Below are 22,478 nucleotides of genomic sequence, written 5' to 3'. Positions count from 1 at the left end.
TCTTCGATCCTTGGTGGGGAAGGATCATGTTTGTTACTTTTGTAGAATGGTAGCGTGGTGATTTCTAAAGGAATATCGACCATTGAAGCAAGGGTTGCAAGGGTGTGGGCGAACCGATTGTTTTCCCTAGTTACGTGCTGAAAGGTGGTTTTCTTAAAATATGGGATCATATTTTCCACCTTTTCTTGGTAGGGTTTGAGCTTTTCTTCTTTCACCTTCCAAATCCCTTGAACTTGGTTTATGACGAGTAAGGAGTCACTAATCACTCGTATTTGCTGAATTTTCATTTCAATGGAATTCTCGAGGCTGGCTATCAAGACTTCATATTCAACAATATTATTGGTACATGGGAAGTTCAATCTGATGGTTGTTGGCATTAAAATCTTCTCAGGTGAGCATAGTATGACTCCTACACCTGACCCGTATTCATTCCTTGCACTATTGAAATATAGCTCCCCAATTGATTCCTCAATTGTGAAGAGGTTTTTATCAGGGAGGTCTGTGCTGATGGGAGTGTTATCTGGCAATGAGAGTTTAGCTAAGTGGTCAGTGATGACTTGTCATTTGACTGATTTTTAATGAAATATTCGATCTCAAACCTTCTCAATAGCATTCTCCACTTCACCAAATGTCCATTAAGGATTGGTCTTTCCAATAGGTACTTGAGTGGGTCTATTTTTTAGATGAGTTTGACTGTATGAGATAAGACATAGTGTCATAACTTTTGCATGGCCCACACAAGCATCAAGTAGTGCTTCTCCACGTCCGTGTATCTTGTCTCATAGTCGACCATGGTTTTGCTGATGTACTATATCGTTTGTTCTTTTCCATTGTCATAACATTTCTCCCATGGTCTTGTCTTTCACATATATGTATAGGAATAGGGGTTTATGTGGACTATGAGGACTAAGGACGGGAGTTTTCGTGAGGTACTCCTTGATTTGGTCGAACGCCTCTGGGCATTCATTTTCCCATATGAATGGGGTATCCTTCTTAATGAGTCTATTAAATGGTGCGCACTTGTCTGCCAATTGTGAAATAAAACGTCTTATTGCTTGTATGTGACCTTGAAGCTCACATATTCTCTGATGTTCTGGGGAGAGAGCATTTCAGTGATGGCTCGCATTTTGGAGGGGTCCACCTCGATGCCCTTTTGGCTTACTATAAAGCCTAGTAATTTGCCAGATTCAACTCCAAAGGAACATTTCTATGGATTGAGTTTGAGTTGATGTTTCTGGAGTCTTTCGAAAATAGTTCTCAGGTTGGTGAGATGATCAGATTTGGTCCTCAACTTGACCAGAATGTCGTCAACATAGTCTTCCATGATGGTATGCATTAAATCGTGGAAGATTCAAGTCATTTCCTATTGATAAGTTGCCCCTGCATTTTTTAGGCCAAAGGGCATGACACAGTAGTTGTAGGTTCCCCATTGTATTATGAATGATGTCTTAGTTTGGTCTTCTTCGGCCATGAGGATCTGATTGTAACCCAAGAAGTCATCCATGAATGACAACATTTTGTGCCTCGCAGTGTTGTCGACCAAGGCATCTATGTTTGGCAATGGGAAATTATCCTTTGGGCATGCCTTGTTGAGATCTCGGTAGTCGACACACACTTGAATCCTCTCGTCTTTCTTGGGTACGACCACTATGTTGGCCAACCATTTTGAGTAATCTACGGGGGTAATGAACTTCGCCTTGAGCAATTTGTCGATTTCTTATGTAATTTTGATGGTGGGCGCCAAACTGTCTACGATGAAAATCTGATTGATCCTCCGATGAAGATCTGTAGGATCTTGACACCTTAAACTAATGAAAATACAGTAAAAGAAGTGGTAAAGAAAATGGGACAAAGTGAATTCAGATATGAGGCTAGATCTGCCCGAAAACGAGCATATTTACCTTCAGATCTATGGCAGTGCCAACATGATACAAGTCATTATAAAATACAATTTTTGAGAAAATGAACAGATTAAAATAAGATGAAAATAAGAAAGAAAAATAAATAAAAGAGAAGGAAAAATGATACCGAACTGGGCTGGACGGCCTGGGACTCTCGAGCCTTCTAAGGCTCGCCCGTATCAGAACCGGTCCTATATTTCCTCTCTGAATAAGATGTCAACCAATCAGTCTGTGGTTTAGATCAAGGGTTGTTGTGCCTTAAGTCTTGTTCTGATCAGGGGTTGTTGTGCCCTAGGTCTAGGTTTCCTTAGGCTTAAGGGTTAGGGTTTCAAGAGGCTCGGTTTTCTAAAGCTATCCCTCAAGTTTTTGATCTCCAACTTCTGTAAAATGGCCATGAAAAGAGGCTTTATAGGGGTTAAAATCGGTTGGGAAGGATATACTCATGTAATCAACACATACCTATCACAAAACGTAAGTTTTGAGGGTCACGGATCTAGGAGACAGGGGTCGTGTTGCCCGGGTGACACTCTTAGTGTCTCCAACAAAAAAGGGTAAAAATATCATAAAAGACGAAAATAATAATAAAATTCCATTTTAGTCAAAATGGCCTGGGAGACACGCTCAGTGTTGCCCAGGTGACACCACCCGAGAAAGGTAACGTCTAGCCTTGTATGATGCAAACGGTCGGGTGTGTTCAGGGCACCTCCCTGTTCAACAAAAAAGGTCTAGCACTGTATGACGCAAAAGGTCAGGTGTGTTCAGGGCACAACCACCCTGTATGACGTAAAAGTGTAATCTATTTATCCCCGTATTGACGTAAAAGGGTCGAGTGTATCGTCCCTTGCTGCATGACGCTAAACTTCTTAGAGGGCTCTATGGTTGCAGGAGTTGAAATTGCAAACCAACTTTGTTTTTTGAAATATCTTTCCATTTTCAAAAATTTTCATTATATGTCTGTGTTTTCAAAAATTTTAATTTCTTTGTTAAAATCGTAACCTATCCTTTCTCCGAATTCTATTTCAAATCTCCCCCTACTTTAGAAATTTCTAAAAGACATTTAGAACAAAGGAGCTTGGACACCCGTATATGATGATTATCACGTTGCTGCCTTATCGCTCACTTCGGAGTCGGCTAGACAAGTCTCTTCCTATAGAAGGCCTTTCCAATAGACAACCTTAGGAAATCCTAAGGAAATCAAAGAAAATGCCGAGGTTAAAATTTTCAAACTGCAAAACCCTTGAAATCAAGTGGCATGGCCAGAAAATGCAGCACGAGTTTCAACCTTGTGTAACTCACTAACATCTCATGCCGAAAACCCTAGAAGGAAAAATGCCCTAGGTGGGTGAGCTCAGTGAGTGCAATGACTTGGAGGGATTAGTTGCTGTGCTCTTTGACCATGTGACTTAAGAAATAAATCTTTACTGTTCACCTACCCCTCGAAGGACAGAGATCACCAAAGTGTCTACTTCTTTGCCACTCACTTGTTCCTCGAGGGACAGGCAGTGCCAAAGAGGGGCAACTGTAGACACCCCATTTTAAATCTGGAAACTTCTATGGTTTCTGAACCCTTAAGACCACATTATCCTAGTAAACCCAAAATCCATAGTTCACACAGCCTATCTTGTGACTCGGAGCCAGTCTGCCTGCCCGGAACCCTGCAAAAACCCTGTTTTGACCCAGATTTTGGTAAATGCCCTAGTTTACCAAAACAATCATTAAAAATAGTAAACAAATCCGTTTTGACCCAAATTTTATCTGAGAGCTTCATAAGAGGCTGAGGAATGCACTCAAAGTGAAAAATAATTAATTTTGACCAAGTTTGGCTTGAGCGATAGTAGCAGTTTCGCCCAGCCTGGATTGGGTGATAAGCCCAGTGTCGGCCAGGCGACACCACTCGTGTCACCCAGACCATTTTGACCAAAATTCATTTTTTTTTATTATTTTCAACTCTTATGGTATTTTTACCCTTTTTTGTGGGCGACACTAGGCATGTAGCCAGGGTGACATGGCCCATGTCGCCTAGATTCGTGACCCTCAAAACATGCTATTTTGGATAGGTATGTGTTGGTTACATGATTATATCCTTCCCTACTAATTTTAACCCTTATTAAGCCTCTTTTTGTGGCCATTTGATGGAGGATGGAGATAAAAAACCTGAGGGATAGCTTCCAAAAAACCTAGCCTCCAGAAACGCTAACCTTTGAAGTCTGAGGAAACCTAAAACCTAGGGCACAACAACCCTAGATCAGAACAAGACCTAAGACACAAAAACCCTAGATCTAACCCTTTAAACCAACTACTGGTTGGTTGACATCCGAATCAGAGAGGCAAAAGAGGACCGGTTCTGATACGGGCGAGCTATAGAAGGCTCGGGAGTCCCAAGCCGTCCGGCCCTATTCGGTATCGTTTTTCCTTCTCTTTTATTTCTACTGCTTTATTATTTTCATCTTATTTTGATATGTTCATTTCCTCAAAAATCGTATTTTATAATGCCTTGGATCATGCTGGCGTTGCCACAGATTTGAAGGTTGATCTACTCGTTTTCGAACAAATCTGACCTCACATATGAATTTGATTTATCCCACTTTCTTTACCACTTCTTTTACTGTATTTTCATCAGTTTAAGGTGTCAAGATCTAATAGATCTTCATCATAGGATCTGCCAGATTTTCATCATAAACAGTTTGGCACCTACCGTGGGGCATTCCGTGCTTGATCCAAGAGCCGAAATACAATTTTTATTCACTATTTTTTACCAATTTTAGTCACAAAAAGTCACAGAAGTCGGTAGTAACCAGGATCCATGGTTTCGGTGCTATGATACCCTGCTTTTCCTAGGCACCACCATCAGTGACGCCTGGGCTACACCAACAGTTTTGCCAGGGCGACAATCCCCGTGTCGCCCAAATTCAAAAGTTTCATAATTTTCTGAAAATTTTTAGATTTTTTTTAGGGTCTATTTTTTGACTTTTCACAAAATTTCAGAGCAAAATAAAATTTTTAAAAATACAAAAGAAATATTTTACTCTTCTATCTGCACTATTCTACTTTACTTTGTTTTAACTTATTCCATCATAAATATATTTTTTTTCTGACTATTCCAAGTTTAAATTAGTCTTATTTCATCAATATTAACAATAAAAAAAATAAAAATAAAAAAAAATAAAAAATGGTTTGGGCAACATTAGCAGTGTCGCCCACCTTGCAAGGGCGAAACCAGTAGTGCCGCCCAGGCGACACCACCCATGTCGCCCAATTGAAAGTGTCCCGGAAAAATTATGCGACTCTGCATGTCTGTTCCAGAGCGTTTTAGTTCCCCGTTGACCAATTTTTGGTTCAAAATAAAATTTTTAAAAATATAAAAAGATATTTTGCTTCAGATAGGTCTGTGTTGTTTCTGGCTTTCTGATTTTATACTAGTTTGCTACTTTTAACTAAAACCATGTTTTCCCTTTTTTCACCATGCTTAGTTTAACTGTGTTTCATTAAATTTAAAAGAAAAAAGAAAAAAAAAAAAGAAACATACATTGAGGGTTGCTTACACCCTCCCTGAACTGTGTCCCATTCAAGTCATCCTCGACTCGGACCGTGCTCGACTTAGCACGGACTGTGCTTGGTCTTACTGTTTTGATTATACCTTCTTAAGGGTTTCTTACCCCTCCATCTATACCGTGCTTCGAATGAGTGTCACCTCGAAGTGCGCATCACTAGGCATGATCATTGATGAGCACTCGCTTATTTTCTTTCTTGTTTTGTGTGCCTGCGTGCTTGAAAATTATTTTTGATTGCGTGCTTCTTTACACACTTCAGCACACACTGGAGAGGGAATGCCCAGGAAACCAGCATATAAATATTTCAGAAACCCCCAAAATCTGTGTTAACGGCGTGAGGGGAACCTAGCTTTGAGATTTGAGGCAGTTGAGATTCGTCCAACTTTAACTGTGAGCTCCCCTCCATAATCCTTTGCCTCAAAGCAACTCCACGTATAGTAGGACCTGGTGAACATCTTATAACAGGAGGCCAGGACCTATGTGGGGACCTATATTAGCTTAGCCGCATTTCAATAGTTAGGAACCCACTCTCAAGCCAAGCCTACCTATAATCTAGGTCAAAGGTTTTCGTGTGATGTGCTTGCTCATTTATGTTGGTTAATCTTATATCTCAGTCCAGACCCTCTTTTGGTCCGAGCTGAAATCTCTGGGTCCAAGTCCAAGCTTGTACCCAACTTAGCCTAGGTCGGAACAGGTTTTGCCTTAGTCTAAACTTAGGCTCCCTCTTGGTCCAAGTCGAAGGCTCATTCCTAGTTAATTTCTGATCCAGTCCAGGTCCATATTAGATCTGATCATTAAAATTCTTTGAGTCCAAGTTCAGGCTTATACCCAGCCTAGCCCAGGTCCGAACCAGATTCACACCTAGGTCCGAACCTAGACCCCCTTTTGATCTGAGCCAGCGCTCCCGCTTAACCCAACCTTGGTCCAATTTGGGTCTATACTCGGTTTAATCTTAATAACGCTCTTGGTCCAAGCCTAGGCTTGCACCCAGCTCAGTCTAGGTCCGAACCAGGCTAACACCCAGGTCCGAACCTAGACCCACTCTTGGTTCGAGCCGAGACTCGTACCCAGCTAGTCTAGATCTTAGTCTAGGCTCTAACATAGTTCTAAGCTTAGAATTGCCTATAGAGCTAGACTAGGCTTACCCTAGTTCAAGGTTTAAACCCAAAACCCATTGAGTCTAGCAAGTCTAGGTTGCCATCTAGTCCTAACCTAGGTCCCAGTCAAGGTTTTAGCCTTAGAGTCTGGCTAGGTCTGCCCTAAGTCATCGAGTATAGCTCTTACCTAAGTCTAGATTCTAGAACCCAGCCAAAGAGAGTCACCATGTCGGTTACTCAAGGGGACTGTGATGATCGGTCTACGGTCGATTCTAAGCCTAACCTGCCCAAACCTAGGGACCAGTATGCTGCAATCCCTTGGAATTATCAATAGACCTCAGGCCAATCCTTTATCCAATGCCCAGGTCTTCAATTAGAGGCAGAGTCCCAAGGGTCCACTCCTAATCCTGAGATCTGTGTGGCCCGAAAAGCTAGTTCAACCTGAAAAACTTTGGACAGTCAAGGGGTCCGATTGGGTGTCGTCCTCCAAGGCCTTTTAAAAAACCAAAGTAGAGGTCGAGTGAGGGAAGAAATTCATGCAGCATCTAATGTCAATTCCCACAACTCGAACAGAGATAAATTTGGGGTGTAGCGATCTCAGAACCCAGACCCACCTAGGTTTAAGGGATCTAACCCAACCTCGAGCCACTATAGTACAACTCATGATGTCCTGAGCACTGTGCGAAGCAGACGTATCAATCTAGACCAACCCTTAGGTGAAATAGGCATCCAAGCTGCCCTTAAAAGTATAGTTGACCTAGGTTACACTGTTCATGCCCCAGCTTACGCTTCGAACGCAAACCAAGTTAGTGGTATGGGTCAACCCCTAACTGAATCGAGTCAGCTGATTCTTCAGTCGGTCCCTCTAGTTCAGCTGATCCAACAAACCGTGTACTTTCCGCAACTGGTGGCGGCACCTATGGGTCAGTATGCCCCTCAGGTACAAATGTATCAAACCATTCTGGTGACTGCGGCCCATCAACCTCAGGCCCATGCAGGCCAACATGTGCCTCAAGTTTCAACTCATCAGTCTATGCTTGGGAACCCACCGATTGGTGGGCCTACTATTATGCTAAATACTCAATAAGAAGGCACTTTAAAAACGTTACAAGATATGCTTGTAAGAATGGGCATGCATGAGATCCTACCCCGAAAGGCCTATGTTCAAGAGACCCTTGAAGGTATGGAGGACCTTCCCCTGGGATTTGTTGTCCCAGAATTTAGAAATAAGTTTAATGGGAAGAGCGATCCAGATGCTCACGTCAACGTGTATCTCCTCTCTGTGAGAACTTTGCGAGACAGGCCTAACTAACTGAAGGCCATATTTTCGCAAACATTGACCGATGAGGCATTGAAATGGCATCGGAGAACAATGTCTGCTCGACCACACATCACTCTAGACGAAATGTTCAACCTATTCGTCTCTCACTACTGCGAGTCGATACCAAGATCTCTCTCCCTGGGCGAGCTCAGTGCAATGAAGCAAAATCCAGTAGAATCCTTTGAGGATTTCATCAGTCGATTACGCAAGGCAGCAATTCGGGTCATAGAATGCCCATTGATAGACCCAGCCAAAATCTCTATGGCCTTGGAGAATGCCACTCCTGAATATAAGACCTTTTTCAGCCAAGGCCTTATTCCCCATTCCTTCGACTCCATGATCAAGTGGGTGGCACGACATGAAAGGGCAAGAGGGATGCCTATCAGCATCAGGCCCGACAATAAACCAATAACGACTCCCCAAAATAAGAGCAAAAACAATAACAAGGGGAAGGCTTCCGGTCAGGTTAATGAAATTGTCATTAACGGACTGGCTCAAGGTTCAGCTACTCAGCACAATAATCAAAACCAAAACTAAAGGGGTTAGCCTAGAGCCAATGCTCGAAATAATAACCAAAGGCGATAGGATAATTTCACTCCTCTTAAAGACCCACTAAAAAAAGTGTTGGAATTACTGCTGGCTAGAAATATGGTTTATCTCCCGTCACCAACTGAACCACCATTTCAAGTCATGGATAAGAGCAGGTGGTGTAAATTGCATCAAAACCATGCTCACGGTACCCAAAGCTCCATATATTTGAGACGGGTGATTCAAGGGTTAAACGATAGGGGGAACATCACTGTGACATCTAGAAATCAACCCGTCGAAGAGCCTAATCAAAAGATGGGTATCTTCACAAACTCTCTTTCTAAAAATATGGTCACAATGACCGAAAAGCTGGGTCTTGAAGACAACTCAAAAGGAAATGTTGTCATTCACATGGTTGAGAGTGGAGAAGAAGAAGAAGAAGAGGATCCTAGTCAAGTCATATTGGCTTGTGACCATCACTTTCAAGAGCTCGAAAAATATCTCTTGAGCATTCTAAGAGGAAACCCTTCGTTTCCAAACCTTGATAACATTCTCAAGTGGGACCAATATGGCGAAGATGATACGCTAGAAATTGATATGGCCAGAACCAATGAAAAGTCATCATCTCTTGAACATGGAGCCAACACCCCAAAGTCTCCCATTACTCTTGCTAGGGCTGACCCTATCGAACTTCAAGCAGGCGAGGTTGATTCCTTAACCTAAAGAGGCCGAGTGTTCAAACCCATTCAATTGGTGGTCGACACTCTCAATGAGAGAATGGAAAACACCTCAAGTACCAAACAACCAGCAGGGGCAGTAGATCACAAGCTAAACAAGGAAATTCAAGGATCTACAACCACCTATGATCTACTAGCTCATCTTGGGAAGATCCAAGCTCAAATCTCCATCTTGGAGCTACTCGTCGACTCACTAGTACATAGAGCCCAGATCGAGAAGGTCCTCGCCAAAACACACATCCCAAGTAACACACAACCGGATGACTTATGTGAAATGATCAACCAACTGATAGCACCAATGCCAATCGTGTTCACGGACGATGACATCCCAGCCAGCTTCAATCACTTTCACGTTCAACCTCTCCACATCACCCTTTTCTTGCAAGGATATCAGATACGGAGAGTGCTTGTTGATAATGGGGCATCCTTAAACATATGCCCTATGAATACAGTGAAGCAAATAGGAAAAAGTTCAGATGACTTCAAGCTAATTCAACTAACTATCGCTGCATACGACGGGACCAAGCGACAAGCTGAAGGCATACTGCCTCTCACACTCAAGATTTCCCTACCATTCAAGTGATGAAGTTTTATGTCTTAGACATAAAACCTTGATTCAACATGATGCTAGGAAGATTGTGGCTGTATAAAAACCTCATGGTCGCCTCTACACTCCATCATTGCCTCAATTTTTCTACCAAAAACGGCATCGCGAAGGTGTGTGTTGAACCCCCTGCTTTTCTCAATCCTAGTATACATAACGGGAAGCTATCCATAGGGGTCGAGCTTGGAGAAATCCCACTCACCTCCTTCTAGCAAGCCGATTGTGTCACCTTACACCTAGAGGCCAGTGACCCTGTTTCTCAAAATTTGAAAACTTTGGCATCAATAGAGGAAATAATCCAATGTCAACATTGATACGATTTCGGGTCCCTCGAGGCTTGGCACATGCTCTTCTCCCAAGGCTTCCAACAGGGCTAAGGCTTGGGAAGTCAAGGGCAAGGCATAACGGAGGCAATTTTTGAATCACTCCAAGCCAAAACTGAAAACGGAGATCGAAGACGTCTCAGATGTTCTCTCACCTTATTCAAAGACGGATGAAGCCTTCAAGCTATCCGGGCTTTGTATCTGGAGTCATTCAAAGCCTCGACCCTCTCGATGCCTGTCCTTCAAAACGGCCAAAGGTGATCCTTGAGTCCCTAAAATGGAATAATTCTTCTTCCACATCTCAACACACACAAGAATTGGGAATCGAAGACCTTTTTGCTGACCTGGATTTGAAAGTATGTACAATCGTCTCTAACACAGCCAAGCGTGCTCATTCAACAATACAAACCCATGAACAGAATTGGTCGATCATTCCTTTATCTCGAGAATCACTGGAAGAATACCAGTGGCACCTTCAAGTTCCGGTGCCAAAAAACGGATAGACGCAGGGTGGCCAACTAACCACTCTGGCGTCCAGTCCCCAACATTTCTCTCGTGAGTCCCATAAGGGACACCTCTTGCGATGTTTCAAAATCCATTGAAAATTCAAAACATGATAAAATTGATAATAATGAAAAGTTTTTTTCAAAAACGGCGAACACTCAAGATAGCCCAATAATGATGCACAATACCCAAGACGACGAATTGGAAGACCAAGACGAAGATCAAGAGAGCCAAGAGTCTGAAGAAATCTCTCAACTTGAGGAACTCACTTCCCTTGTTGAACAATTCAAGAAGAGGTTCCATGGTGACCCAACGACTATCATTGAAGAGACGATCGATGTAAACCTAGGAACTAAGAAAGACCCAAGGTTAACCAAGATTAGAACCTCCCTATCTCCTGAGGAGCGGAAAAATATGATTTCCTTTCTCAAGGATTATCATGATGTCTTTGCCTGGTCATACGACGATATGCTAAGGCTAGATCCCACATTGGTCAACATAATGGTCGTACCTAAGAAAGATGGGAGGATCCGAGTGTGTGTCAACTACCGAGATCTCAACAAGGCATGCCCAAAGGATAATTTCCCATTGCCAAACATAGATGCCTTGGTCGATAACACTAAGAGGCACGAGATGTTGTCATTCATGGATGGCTTCTCGGGTTACAACCAGATCCTCATGAAAGAAGAAGACCAAATCAAGACTTCATTCATAACGCAATGGGGAACCTACTACTACTGTGTCATGCCCTTTGGCCTAAAAAATGTAGGGGCAACTTAGCAATGGGCAATGACTAAAATCTTCCACGATTTAATGCATATCATCATGGAAGACTATGTCGACGACATTCTAGTCAAGTCGAGGACCAGGCCTGATCATCTCACCAACCTGAGAACCATTTTTGAAGACCCCGAAAATGTCAACTCAAACTCAATCCACATAAATGTATCTTTGGAGTTGAATCTGACAAATTACTAGGCTTTATAGTAAGCCAAAGGGGCATCGAGGTGGACCCGTCCAAACTACGAGCCATCACTAAAATGCCCTCTCCCCGGAACATCAAAGAAATCCATGGGCTTCAAGGTCGCATACAAGCCATAAGGCATTTTATTTCACAACTGGAAGACAAGTGTTCACCATTCAATATACTCCTTAAGAAGGATACCCCATTCATATGGGACAATGAATGCCTAGAGGCGTTTGACTAAATCAAGGAGTACCTCACCAAACCTCCCATCCTTAGTCCTCCTTGTCCAGATAAACCCCTATTCTTATACATATATGTGAAAGACAAGACCATGGGGGCAATGTTAGGACAATACGATGACCATGGAAAAGAACAAACGATATACTACATCAGCAAAACCATGGTCGACTATGAGACAAGATACACAGACGTGGAGAAGCGCTACCTGATGTTGGTGTGGGCCATGCATAAGTTAAGAGACTATGTCTTATCTCATACAGTCAAACTCATCTAAAAAATAGACCCACTCAAGTACTTATTGGAAAGACTTGTCCGTAATGGATGTTTGGCGAATTAGAGAATGTTATTGAGCGAGTTCGAGATCGAATATGTCACTCAAACATCGGTCAAAAGACAAGCCATTACCGACCACTTAGCTTAACACAAACAACAAGATAACACTCCCATCAACATGGATCTCCCTGATGAAAACCTCTTCACAATCGATGAATCAATTTGGGAGCTATATTTCGACGGTGCAAGGAATGAATACGGGTTAGGTGTAGGAATCATATTATGCTCACCTTAGAAGATTTTAATGCCAACAACCATCAGATTGAATTTCCCATGTACCAATAATATTGCTGAATATGAAGCCTTGATAGCTGAGTTCGAGAATGCCATGAAAATGAAAATCCAGCAAATACGAATGATTGGTGACTCCTTACTCGTCATAAACCAAGTTCAAGGGATTTGGAAGGTGAAAGAATTAAAACTCAAACCCTACAAAGAAAAGGTGGAAAAGATGATCCCATATTTTAAGAAAATCACCTTTCAACATGTAACAAGGGAAAATAATAGGTTCGTCGACACTCTTGCAACCCTTGCTTCAATGGTCGATATTCCTCTACAAATCACCACACTGTCATTCTACATCAGGAACAAACATGATCCTTCCTCACCCAGGATTGAAGAAGAAATAGAACAAGAAAATGTGAACGATGGGGAAGTGTCTCTCATGGCTTCAAATGAGCTAGTTAAGGCAAAACCATGGTTCCACGAAGTTTTGTCCCTGCTGAAAGATGGGTTATACCCCGAAGGAGCCACCAAAAAGGATAAACAAGCCCTTCAATGGTTTTTTATGGGATTCGTAGTAAGAAGAGATCTTCTGTTCAAAGATCCTTTGATGGGATCATTCTACGGTGTCTCGATCAGTCAGAAATCAACCAAGTACTGACAGAGTTACACAATGAAGGAGGTCATTCTGGGGCAGCTGCCTTAGCTCAAAAAATCTGGTGCCAAGGCTATTACTGGACCACCATGGCCGAAGATTGTTGGAAGTTCGTTAAGAGGTGTCCCGAATGTCAAATTTATGGAGACCTCATCCATGCACCGCACGTACCACTCAAATCAACACCGCCCGTATGGCCCTTTGCCATGTGGGGTCTTGATATCATCGAATTGATCTCACCAAAGACCTCTAACGGTCACCGTTTTATATTAACGGCTGCATAGTACTTCACAAAATGGGTAGAGGCCACATCATTTGTCAAAATTGAGGGACAACATGTTGGCCGTTTCATAAAGAACAACGTTGTGTTTAGATTCAGTGTTTCTAAGTCAATCATCACTAACAATGGATCCAATTTCAAGAATGAAAGGGTCACCAAGGTGTGCAAAAAGTTTGGGATAATGCAAAAATTCTCCACACCTTACTATCCTCAAGGAAACGGACAAGCAGAGGCCACAAACAAAGGGCTTCTCATAATTATAGACAAAATAATAGAAGGTGGCAAGGATTGGCACGAAAACCTAAATGACGCGCTACGGGCCTACCGGACAACTGAGAAGATTCCTACTGGCATGACCCCATACTCATTGGTGTATGGTATGGAAGTAGTGCTACCCATTGAAGTTGAGATACCGTCTCTCCAAGTGCTTATTCACAAAAATACAGATGAGAAACAAAAGATCGAAGCATGAATCGCTGCTCTTGTTAATCTACTAGTGACTCAAAATATCGTTGCTTATCAGCGTAGGATCGAGAGGGCATACCAAAGAAAATTTGTTCCTCGACAGTCCAAAGAAGGGGATAAGGTACTCAAGAAAATCTTCCACACTCCTTCAAATCCACACCCTTTAGGCAACTTCAAACCTAATTGGGAGGGGCCATTCGTGGTTACTAGAGTGCATGCTGGCAATTCTTACAAGATAAAAAATCAAGAGGGGTATGAACTCAACGACCCCATTAATGCGATGTATCTCAGAAAATACTACCCGTAACAGGTTCAAAAGAGCGGTGAAAACCTTAAAAGGCACCACAACGAAAAAAAAAACCGAAGAAAAAATGGATGTGGTGAAAACATGAAAAGGCATCAAGGGTAAAAAAAGAAAAGAAAAAGGAATAAAAAAAATAAATCTTCAAGAAGGAGCTTCCGATTCAAAACACTCAAATACAAACAAGTACTTGCAGGTTCCAACAATACTGCACAAACAGACCCTGAGGATGAAGACTCCTACTAAACCTTGTAGGTTCCCAACAGAACCATCTCAGAAAGATGCGGGAGGGTGACATGAATGGAAGACCAAAGTGAGTTCGACGAACCCTGGAAGAATGTCGAGATTTCTCCGAGATGGAAGCCTGGCAAGAATCCAGAGAACTCTTCATGGACCCGTGAAGCATAGAATGAAAGCTCCAAAGGTAAAAGGACAACTTCGAGACTTTTGAGTTCTCACTATCTCACACAAAAATCCATTCATCATCTTTGGGTAAAACATAATAAAGAAAATGACCACCAAAGGGGCCACAGGTGGCAAAACTGTAAGGCCCATCCCTTTTGAAAATGCTTTTTCAATCTGATTGTCAAAACCATCCATGTCCAAAACCCTTTTAGAAAGGACTTCCTCCATCACTACAAGAGGTGAAACTGTTAGTCAATCTGGTCTTGTCCTCGAAGCCAACTTTCTACGCCTGTTATGAAGTCTTGAAACTAGTCAGGCACTACATAGTTGTATGAGTATAACTACCAACTACCACATATAAGAGATGGGTGAACCTCGCCAGAGACAAAATTGGCTAGTCTGGGGGAGTTTTCTCTTGACAAGATCCCCTGAGGCAAAATGAGGCAAGCTCAACTCTGTGTGTGAGTACGATTACCCAATAGCTGGAAATTCGAGACAAAAACCATACAACTAGGGAGTTAAGTTTGTACAAATTCAGTTTGAAAAGTATGTGCAAAGAAAGTGTTCCACTATGCTTCGGCAAATAAAATTGCACACTTCTGATGAACAAGAATCGCCCAACAGGGGCAAGATGAGCAAATACCCCCCAATAGGGGCAAGAAAAAACATTTCTAAAAAATATGATAAAAAAGAAAGCTCTCCTCGGTGGCATGAGCCTAAAAGAGTCGAGGAAGGTACTGTCTAGCCTCGTATGACGCAAAAGGTCGGGTGTATCAAGGCACAACCACCTTGTTCAATAAAAACGTCAAACTCGTGCGACGTAAAAGAGTCGAGACAGGTAACGTCTAGCCTCGTATGATGCAAAAGGTCGGGTGTGACAGGGGCACAACGACCCTGTTCAATGAAAAACATCAAACTCGTGCAACGTAAAAGAGTCGAGCTAGATAACGTCTAGCCCCGTATGACGTTAAAGGTCGGGTGTATTCAGTTCAATGTCCAACTTGTGCGACGTAAAAGAATCGAGGCAAGTAACGTCTAGCCCTGTATGACGCAAAAGGTCGGGTATCTTCAAGGCGCAACCACCCTATTCAACAAAAAATGTATAGCCATGTATGACGCAAAAGGTCAGGTGTGTTCAGGGCACAACCACCCTATTCTATGAAAATGTCTATCCCCATATGACGTAAAAGGGTCGAGTGTATTCTGTCTATCCTCGTATTGATGTAAAAGGGTCGGGTGTTTGGTCCATCACTGCATAACGCTAAACTACTTAGAGGGCTCTATGGTTGTAGGAGTTGAAACTGCTAACCAACTATGTTTTTTGAAATATCTTTCCCTTTTAGAAAATTTTCACTATATATCTGTGTTTTCAAAACCTTTAATTTCTTTGTTAAATTCGTAATCTGTCCCTACTTCGGGTTCTATTTCAAATCTCCCCCTACTTTCAAAATTTCTAAAAGACTTATCAAATAAAGGAGCTTGGACACCCATATATGATGATTACCACGTTACCGCGATTACTGTGATGCTGCCTCATCTCTCATTTCGGATTCGGCCAGACAAGTCTCTTCCTATACAAAGCCTTTCTAATAGACAAGCTTAGGAAATCCTAAGGAAATCAAAAAAAATGCTAGGGTTAAAAAGTTCAAATTGCAAAACTCTTGAAGTTAAGTGGCATGGCCAGAAAATCCAACTCGAGTTTCAAGCTTGTGTAACTCACAGACATCTCATGTCGAAAACCCTGGGAGGAAAAATGCCCTAGGTGGGTGAGCTCGGTGAGTGCAATGACTTGGAGGGATGAGTTGGTGTGCTCTTTGACCTTGTGACTTCAGAAATAAATCGTTGACGTTCACCTGCCCCTCAAAGGATAGGGAACGTCAAAGCGTCTACTCTTTGCCACTCACATGTTCCCCAAAGGATAAGGAGTGCCAACGAGGGGCAACTGTAGACACTCCATTTTAAATCTTGAAAATTCTATGGTTTCTGAATCCTTAGGACCACATTATCCTAATAAATCCAAAATCCATAGTTCACACAACCTATCTTGTGACCCCGAACCAGTTTGCCTGCCCGGAACCTTGCAAAAACCCTATTTTGACCCAGATTTCTTTAAATGCTCTGTTTTACAAAAATAATCATTAAAAATAGTAAAAAAATCTATTTTTACCCAAATTTTCTCTGAGAGCTTCGCAAGAGGCTGAGGAATGCATCAAAGTAAAACATAAATTAATTTTGACCAAGTTTGACTTGGGTGACACTTGCAGTGTTGCCCAGCCTAGACTGGGCCCAAACCATTTTGGCCAAAAATGATTTTTTTTTTATTTTTTTTTTATTTTCACCTTTTATGATATTTTTAAACTTTTTGTGGGCGACACGGCCAGTGTCACACAGATATGTGAGCCTCAAATCTTGCGTTTTTGGATAGGTATGTGTTGGTTACGTGAGTATATCATTCTGAGCTGATCTTAACCCCTATAAAGCCTCTTTTCGTGGCCATTTGACGGAGGATGGAGATCAAAAACCTGAGGGATAGCTTCGGAAAAACCTAGCCTTCTGAAACCCTAACCCTTAAGCGTGAGGAAACTTGCACCTAGGGCACAACAACCTTATATCAGAATAAGACCTAAGGCACAACAACCCTAGATCTAATCCTTTATACCAGAGACTGGGTGGTCGACATCCTAATCAATGAGGAAAAAGAGGCCGGTTCTAATTTGGGCGAGCCCTAAACGGCTCGGGAGTCTCGGGCCATCCGGCCCAGTTTGGTATCATTTTTCCTTCTCTTTCCTTTCTACGGCTTTATTATTTTCATCTTATTTTGATTTGTTCATTTTCTCAAAAATCGTATTTTATAATGCCTTGGATCATGCTGGCGCTGCCACATGTCTGAAGGTAGATCTGCTGGTTTCTAGGCAGATCTGGCCTTAGATCTGAATTTGATTTGTCGCACTTTATTTACCACTTATTTTACTATATTTTCATCAGATTAAGGTGTTAAGATTCGACAGATCTTCATCGGAGGATTTGTTAGATTTTCACCGTACATAAGAATCGAGGTAAACGTAGATGATGAGAGAAATCTCTTCCTCGAGTGCCCTCCTTAGCCATTCAGAGCACTTCTATTAGCTAAAGAAGTTATCAAGACTAAACACGAAATGACACAAGATCAGGGAGCTAAGGTTCAAAATCAAGAACTGGAGTTCTTCGACTCAATATGCACAAAAATAGAGCAAGTAGAAGATTGGAGAGAGCCCATCATCAATTTTCTAATATATGATAGACTCCCGGAGGATTGTTTCGAGCGTAACAGTCTACACCGAATGTCTACCAAGTATACCCTCCTGGAAGGAGAAGCTCTCTTCAGACGATCATTTGACGGTATTCTTCTTAGATGTGTGAACGCGTAAGAAGCAAATAAGGTCCTCGAAGAAGTACACCCGAGCATCTGTTGATGGCACCAATCCTGTCCTAAGCTCTATGAATGGATACACAGATTGGCGTACTATTGGCCTTCAATGATTGTTGATTCCTTAAACCATGCCAAGAAGTGCCAAGTGTGTCAAATACACTCGAGCCAGCCTCTAGAGCCCTAACACCCTACAGTAGCATCATGGCCCTTCTCACAATGGGGTATGGACATTGTAGGGCCTATTGACCCTCCTTCGGTAATGGGTCATGTCTTTATTCTCACTGTAACAAATTATTTCTCCAAGTGGGCTGAGGCGGCCCCACTCAAGCAAGTTCCTGAGACCGCGGTGGATAACTTTGTGCGTCATCACTTCATATATTGGTTCGTAGTGCCTGATAAAATAATATCCGAGAACGGCCCTCAGTTCAGAGGTCATCACATTGATCGCTTGGTTAACCAGTTCGATTTCGAGTGGAAGTACTCAACTATGTACCACCCTCGAGCCAACGGATTAGCTGAGGCGTTTAATAAGACCCTGTGCAAGGTTTTAAGGAAATTGATATAAAAAATGAAAAATAACTGGCACAAGAAGTTCCCGAAGCCTTGTGGGCCTATCGCACCACTACATGAAACGCCACCGATTCCACTCCTTACTCCCTAGTCTGTGGGGGTGAAGTAGTTTTACCTCTGAAAATTCAAATCCCTTCGCTATGGGTTGCTATACATCAAGGACTAACCAAATATGAGAAAGTCAAACTTTGGTATCAAGTCAGTCAAAGTCCGCTCATTCACCAGTGGGGATATGATTCTAGCAGTCAAGAGTCCAATTACTATGCATGGGTGATGGAAAGGGAAGTTTGAACCCAACTGGGAGGGTCCCTTTATAGCTAAAAAGGTCTCGCCAAATGGAGCTTACATACTTGCACATCCTGATGGAGAGGAGGCAATGCCCCCTATCAATGGGTGATACTTAAAGAAATACTACCCATGATGTATACTAAAATTGACTCGATGTGCAACAACTAAAAGTTAAAAGGATGGTAAAAAGAAAAACAAGCAAGAAATTTTAAACAAGGTTTAACTCTTTTTTTTTCATTAGAAGGAGTTACAAGCCAAAAAGCCCATTATTAGGGAGGTTACAAATCTTTTGCATCTGAGGAAAAGAAACATTTGACACCAAAGTGTTGCTCTTGCATTTGAGGATAAGAAGATGATTACAAACCAAAACCCACAGTACCACTCTTGAATTTGATGACAAAATGACAGTTACAAGCAAAAAATAAATGTCCTCATCATGAAGAAGAAGCAAAACCATTTGCAAGTCAGCTTCAATTCATCTATCGGGTGTTCTCAAAGAGGATGGTTATAAGCCAAAAAACGAAGCCAACCATTTCTGAGTTAGCTTCAATTCATCTGACAAGTACATCAAACATACAAAGCAGACTTCTCTAGTAAGGAACTGACCTATGATGGAGAGCATACCTTGTTCACAGTAGGTGCCCTTCTACAACAGAACAACATGGACTTCACTGCTGTGCTAGAGGACTTGGCTTCTAACAGGTGTCACAAGACATGCCTCACCATTGGCACCTCCCTTTGCCAACCCCAGTCATTGCCATGCACGATCACAGCAAAACACGACTCAGCGGCTTTTATCGGAGGAACGAGCAAGCAATAGCCATGCATGACTAAAGCCCGACGCATCATGTTATTAACATCGCGTGACCAAAGGCACTGATTAGCTCCATGAAAGATTAGCACCGGCTGTGTTCCTGAGGACTAGCACCGGCTATGTATCGTGCACTAGCACCGGCTATCTTCTTGAGAACTAGCGCCGGTTGCGTCCACACCATCTGAATTTTAAGGGCCCCTCACCACTACGATTGTTCACCTCTCGGTGACTCTTCGTTTTCCCTGAGCATCCTTGCTTCCTGAGGCCCCTCATTTTCCTGCCTAAGCCCCTTCACCTCCCCAATGATTGTGCACCTTCATGAGGCCCCTCATTTTCTTCCTAGTGACCCTTCGTCTCCAGTGACTACTCGCCTTTCGCGAACCTTCATCTTCAAGCAGCCATTTGCCTCCTCGCAACCTCTCGTGTTTTCATCGAAAACTCCCCTTTTCCCATCGAAAAAATCACTGGGAAACCTTTCCCCTTCTTGCACTCGCCAAAATATCATCGAAAAACCAGCAAAATTTCTCAAGCAGGCGTCTGCTGAAAATTCCACCCTCTCTCGCCTTCCTTGGTACCCCAAATACCACTGTCGAAATTCCGACAAAATCCGGTAAAACTCCTTGCTTCCTAACTCTAGTGACAGTAACCCTTGCGAAGGTCCTCGTGTTCCCTTGCCAGTGTTCTGCCCTCTCAGCTGGAATTTGCTTACCGACAAATACCTGAAAACTCCATGCAAAATCCTACTACAGAAGTTCTCACCAGGAACTCTCTCACCCTACCCTCACTGCTAAAAAAAGGACTAAGCTATTTTTACCCTTGGTGAAATGGTAAGAATGGGGATTTACCCCTTTATATAGGCAAAGTTTCCTTGAAGTGTCCCTCACAATTCAAGAATACCAATCACATCCTTGAAGGCCAAACGACGACGAGCTGGATCGGGTTAGGCTCAAACCAGAGGCCTGAATGAAAGTCTACCGCCTACCATCAAAACTCAAGACCAAGATCGTGTCGGGCTTGGGCTGAAGGTCCAAACACTAGCCTGTACCCAACGCCAAATGTGTTCTTAAATCCAACGCTGACTCGGCTCTTAAAGAACTAGCTCTGGCTGTGTTTTAAATGGTATAACGACGGCTGTGCCCTCAGTGACCTAGCACCGCCCTTGCTCTTCTATGACCAGCGCCACCTATTTTTCCAAGTTTATTGTCGTGTGTGTTACACTCTTCATGCTAACACCATGCATGTTCTAGCACCACGCATGTTAAACCCTAGTCACCACTATGCATGTCTCACCACTATCCCCAGTGGAGTTATGAGCATGCCATTGCCACCATACCCAATGGAGTTAGGGGCATGCCACTCGCCTCATCCCTAGTAGGAATTACACCTGTACTATAGCCCATTGATCCTCAATAGAGTTAGGGTCGTGCTTCCCCTTTAATCCCCTGTGGGTCTATCTCACATCAAGCTATCCTACCCCCAGGAGTTGAGTTACTTCTCATGAGCCTATCCCCCATGGAGTTCCATCTTTCACCACTAGGGAAGTCATACTTGTACCCTAATCCCCAGTAAAATCTGCTTCCCATCTAAAACGCCCTGCTATCATTTTACCCCCAGGGAGTCAAATTACTATCCACAGACCTATTCCCCATGTAGCTTCACCTACATGGCAATCCACACCATGGTCCTAATTGCATGACTTTAAACGGAACAACCTTGGTCTAGATGCACGACCTTAAACTCCATGGTCCAAACTATATGACCTTTAAACTGTAATGGAGGTCTAGTTGCACGACCTTAAACTGCATGGTCCTAATTGCATGACTTTAAACTGCATAACCACGGTCCAAACTATATGACCTTAAACCATAGTCTATGTCCTTACAGCATGACATTAAAAGGCTTAACACCATGGTCCAAACTATATGACCTTTAAATTGTAGCGGAGGTCTAGTTGCATGACCTTAAACTGTATGGTCCTAGTTGCATGACTTTAAACTTCATAACCACGGTCCAAGCTATATGACCTTAAACCACAAGTGTACGTCCTAACCTCATGATGTTAAACTGCTCTGCACAGGTCCCAGAGGCATGACCTTAAACTTGCCCCCCACAATATGTGCACATGCCCTTTATGTGCATCTTCATGCACGCTTTCCCTAACCGACCCGTTCGTACGTGCACCATCTTCTTTACCTCCCCAGTGAATTCACTACCATCCACCATTCCCCAGTGAGTTTCATCGATGCTCACATAACGGTGAACCATCCTGCCATCCATACTCGTCGTCAGCTAGTGGGTCATCACTTTTCACCTTCCACATATACATCATCCATCTTTCATAGGTAGCCTCGTGCCATCTCCCTGAAAGTGAGTCAAATCACCACCGTACTCACTCCATGGCCTCTACAAAATTCCATTCATCTACACAGCGGTCCAGCTATATGACCTTAAATTGTAGTGCACGCATGAGTAAGAGAGTTCTGTGAATAAAAACTTGGGCACGGTAAAAACCCAAAAGGGCACCGTGAGTAAAAATGGGACAGTAAGGGTAGAAATGATCGAAAGGTTATGGGTAAAAGAGCCCCAAATAAAATGAATTTGGTGAAAACCGTCTCTACGGCACTGTTTTCCAAGTTCAAGTGAAAATCAACAAAGGATGCTTGGACTAATAAATAGGTTGATGCAACATTCGCCTCAACAAGCGGCTTTGTTTATGATGAAAATTTGACAGATCTTCCGATGAAGATCTCTCGAATTTTAACACCTTAAACTAATTAAAAATATGTAAATAAAGTGGTATAGAAAGTGAGACAGATCGAATTCAAATCTGAGGCCAAATTTGCCCAAAAACGAGCATATCTACTCTCAAATCTATGGAAAAGCTAGCATGATCCAGAGGATTAAAATATGATTTTTAAGACAAGTTAACAGATCAAAAATAAATAAAAGAAGCAAAAAAGTAA

Source organism: Amborella trichopoda, chromosome 6 (genome assembly GCF_054954075.1).
Source record: "Amborella trichopoda isolate Santa Cruz 75 chromosome 6, AtrichopodaSantaCruz75HAP2 v2.0, whole genome shotgun sequence".
NCBI lineage: Eukaryota > Viridiplantae > Streptophyta > Magnoliopsida > Amborellales > Amborellaceae > Amborella > Amborella trichopoda.
This window is presented reverse-complemented; position numbering follows the sequence as displayed.